The sequence below is a fragment of the Girardinichthys multiradiatus genome, chromosome 12 (assembly GCF_021462225.1).
Source record: "Girardinichthys multiradiatus isolate DD_20200921_A chromosome 12, DD_fGirMul_XY1, whole genome shotgun sequence".
Taxonomy (NCBI): Eukaryota; Metazoa; Chordata; class Actinopteri; order Cyprinodontiformes; family Goodeidae; genus Girardinichthys; species Girardinichthys multiradiatus.
Window position 1 is genome coordinate 52812395 of NC_061805.1, and position 5333 is coordinate 52817727.

Genomic DNA, 5333 nt, shown 5'->3' on the forward strand with positions numbered 1-5333 from the left:
GATGGATGGATGATGGATGATGGATGGAAGGATGGATGGATGATGGATGGAAGGATGATGGATGGATGGATGGTAGGATGGATGGATGATGGATGGAAGGATGATGGATGGAAGGATGGATGATTGATGGATGGATGGAAGGATGGATGGATGGATGAAGGGTTGAAGGATGGATGGATTGATGGATGATGGATGGAAGGATGGATGGATGATGGATGGAAGGATGGATGGATGGATGGATGGAAGGATGATGGATGGATGATGGATGATGGATGGATGGATGAAGGGTTGAAGGAAGGATGGATGGAAGGATGGGTGGATGGGTGGATGATGGATGGATGGAAGGATGATGGATGGATGGATGAAGGGTTGAAGGAAGGATGGATGGATGGGTGGATGATGGATGGAAGGATGATGGATGGATTGATGGATGATGGATGGATGGATGAAGGGTTGAAGGAAGGATGGATGGAGAGAAGGATGGATGATGGATAGATGATGGATGGATGGAAGGATGGATGATGGATGGATGGATGGATGGATGATGGATAGATGGATGCATGAATGAATGGATGGATGGATGGATGATGGATAGATGATGGATGGATGATGGATAGATGATGGATGGATGGATGATGGATAGATGATGGATGGATTGATGGATGGATTATGAATGGATGGATGATGGATGGAGGATGGATAGATGATGGATGGATGATGGATAGATGATGGATGGATGGATAGATGATGGATGGATGATGGATAGATGATGGATGGATGGATGGATGATGGATAGATGATGGATGCATGGATGATGGATAGATGGAAGGATGGATGATGGATAGATGATGGATTGATGGATGATGGATGGATGGATGGATGCATGGATGATGGATAGATGGAAGGATTGATGATGGATAGATGATGGATGGATGGATGATGGATAGATGATGGATGGATGGAAAGATGGATGATGGATAGATGATGGATGGATAAATGATGGATGGAAAGATGGATGATGGATAGATGATGGATGGATGGATAGATGATGGATGGAAGGATGGATGATGGATAGATGATGGATGGATGGATGATGGATGGATGGAAGGATGGATGATGGATGGATGGATGGATGGATGGATGGAAGGATGGGTGGATGATGGATGGATGGATGAAGGGTTGAAGGAAGGATGGATGGATGGGTGGATGATGGATGGATGGAAGGATGGATGGATGGATGGATGGAAGGATGATGGATGGATTGATGGATGATGGATGGATGGATGAAGGGTTGAAGGAAGGATGGATGGATGGAAGGATGGGTGGATGATGGATGGATGGATGGATGAAGGGTTGAAGGAAGGATGGATGATGATGGATGGAAGGATGATGGATGGATGAATGGAAGGATGGATGGATGGAAGGAAGGATGATGGATGGATGGATGATTGATGGATGAATGGAAGGATGGATGGATGAATGGAAGGATGGATGGAAGGAAGGATGATGGATGGATGAATGGAAGGATGGATGGAAGGAAGGATGATGGATGGATGATTGATGGATGAATGGAAGGATGTATGGAAGGAAGGATGGATGATGATGGATGGAAGGATGATGGATGGATGAATGTAAGGATGGATGGATGGATGGATGAAGGGTTGAAGGAAGGATGGATGGAAGGATGGGTGGATGATGGATGGATGGAAGGATGATGGATGGATGATGGATGGATGGAAGGAAGGATGATGGATGGATGGAAGGATGATGGATGAAGGGTTGATGGAAGGAAGGATGATGGATGGATGGATTGATGGATGGATGATGGATGGAAGGATGGATGATGGATGGATGGATGGAAGGATGGATGTATGGATAGAAGGATGATGGATGAAGGGTTGAAGGATGGATGGATTGATGGATGATGGATGGAAGGAAGGATGGATGATGGATGGAAGGATTGATGATGGATGGATGGATAGAAGGATGATGGATGAAGGGTTGAAGGATGATGGATGGATGGAAGGAAGGATGATGGATGGATGGAAGGATGATGGATGAAGGGTTGAAGGAAGGATGGATGATGGATGGATGGATGGATGATGGATGGAAGGATGGATGATTGATGGATGGAAGGAAGGATGGATGATGGATGGAAGGATGGATGATTGATGGATGGAAGGAAGGATGGATGATGGATGGATGGAAGGATGGATGGATGATTGATGGATGGAAGGAAGGAAGGATGGATGATGGAAGGATGGATGATGGATGAAGGGTTGAAGGATGGATGGAAGGATGATGGATGGATTGATGGATGGATGGATGAAAGGTTGAAGGAAGGATGGATGGAAGGATGGATAGATGGATGGATGGAAGGAAGGATGATGGATAGATGGATGGAAGGATGGATGGATGGATGGAAGGAAGGATGATGGATGGATGATGGATGGATGTAAGGAAGGATGATGGATGGATGGAAGGATGATGGATGGATGGATGATGGATGGATGGATGAAGGGTTGAAGGAAGGATGGATGGAAGGATGGGTAGATGGATGGATGATGGATGGATGGATGGAAGGATGATGGATAGATGGATGGATGATGGATGGATGATGGATGGATGGAAGGAAGGATGATGGATGGATGGAAGGATGATGGATGGATGGGTAGATGGATGGATGATGGATGGATGGATGGAAGGATGATGGATAGATGGATGGATGATGGATGGATGATGGATGGATGAAGGAAGGATGATGGATGGAAGGAAGGATGATGGATGGATGGAAGGATGATGGATGGATGGATGGATGGATGGTTGGATGATGGATAGATGGATGCATGAATGGATGGATGGATGGATGATGGATAGATGATGGATGGATGATGGATAGATGATGGATGGATGGATGATGGATAGATGATGGATGGATTGATGGATGGATGATGGATGGAGGATGGATAGATGATGGATGGATGATGGATAGATGATGGATGGATGGATAGATGATGGATGGATGATGGATAGATGATGGATGGATGGATGGATGATGGATAGATGATGGATGGATGGATGCATGGATGATGGATAGATGGAAGGATTGATGATGGATAGATGATGGATGGATGGATGATGGATAGATGATGGATGGATGGAAAGATGGATGATGGATAGATGATGGATGGATGGATGATGGATGGATGGAAAGATGGATGATGGATAGATGATGGATGGATGGATAGATGATGGATGGAAGGATGGATGATGGATAGATGATGGATGGATGGATGATGGATGGATGGAAGGATGGATGATGGATAGATGATGGATGGATGGATGGATGGAAGGATGATGGATGGATGGATGAAGGGTTGAAGGAAGGATGGATGGATGGAAGGATGGGTGGATGATGGATGGATGGATGAAGGGTTGAAGGAAGGATGGATGGATGGGTGGATGATGGATGGATGGAAGGATGGATGGATGGATGGAAGGATGATGGATGATGGATGGATGGATGAAGGGTTGAAGGAAGGATGGATGGATGGAAGGATGGGTGGATGATGGATGGATGGATGGATGAAGGGTTGAAGGAAGGATGGATGGAAGGATGGATGATGATGGATGGAAGGATTATGGATGGATGAATGGAAGGATGGATGGATGGAAGGAAGGATGATGGATGGATGATTGATGGATGAATGGAAGGATGGATGGATGAATGGAAGGATGGATGGAAGGAAGGATGATGGATGGATGAATGGAAGGATGGATGGAAGGAAGGATGATGGATGGATGATTGATGGATGAATGGAAGGATGTATGGAAGGAAGGATGGATGATGATGGATGGAAGGATGATGGATGGATGGATGGAAGGATGATGGATGGATGGATGAAGGGTTGAAGGAAGGATGGATGGAAGGATGGGTGGATGATGGATGGATGGAAGGATGATGGATGGATGATGGATGGATGGAAGGAAGGATGATGGATGGATGGAAGGATGATGGATGAAGGGTTGAAGGAAGGATGGATGATGGATGGATGGATGATTGATGGATGGAAGGAAGGATGATGGATGGATGGATTGATGGATGGATGATGGATGGAAGGATGGATGATGGATGGATGGATGGAAGGATGGATGTATGGATAGAAGGATGATGGATGAAGGGTTGAAGGATGGATGGATTGATGGATGATGGATGGAAGGAAGGATGGATGATGGATGGAAGGATTGATGATGGATGGATGGATAGAAGGATGATGGATGAAGGGTTGAAGGATGATGGATGGATGGAAGGAAGGATGATGGATGGATGGAAGGATGATGGATGAAGGGTTGAAGGAAGGATGGATGATGGATGGATGGAAGGATGGATGGATGATTGATGGATGGAAGGAAGGATGGATGATGGATGGAAGGATGGATGATTGATGGATGGAAGGAAGGATGGATGATGGATGGATGGAAGGATGGATGGATGATTGATGGATGGAAGGAAGGAAGGATGGATGATGGAAGGATGGATGATGGATGAAGGGTTGAAGGATGGATGGAAGGATGATGGATGGATTGATGGATGGATGGATGAAAGGTTGAAGGAAGGATGGATGGAAGGATGGATAGATGGATGGATGGAAGGAAGGATGATGGATAGATGGATGGAAGGATGGATGGATGGATGGAAGGAAGGATGATGGATGGATGATGGATGGATGTAAGGAAGGATGATGGATGGATGGAAGGATGATGGATGGATGGATGATGGATGGATGGATGAAGGGTTGAAGGAAGGATGGATGGAAGGATGGGTAGATGGATGGATGATGGATGGATGGATGGAAGGATGATGGATAGATGGATGGATGATGGATGGATGATGGATGGATGGAAGGAAGGATGATGGATGGATGGAAGGATGATGGATGGATGGGTAGATGGATGGATGATGGATGGATGGATGGAAGGATGATGGATAGATGGATGGATGATGGATGGATGATGGATGGATGGAAGGAAGGATGATGGATGGAAGGAAGGATGATGGATGGATGGATGATGGATGGATGGATGATGGATGGATGGAAGGAAGGATGATGGATGGAAGGAAGGATGATGGATGGAAGGATGATGGATGGATGGATGATGGATGGATGGATGAAGGGTTGAAGGAAGGATGGATGGAAGGATGGGTAGATGGATGGATGATGGATAGATGGATGGAAGGATGGATAGATGGATGGATGATGGATGGATGGAAGGAAGGATGATGGATAGATGGATTGATGGAAGGAAGGATGGATGGAAGGATGGGTAGATGG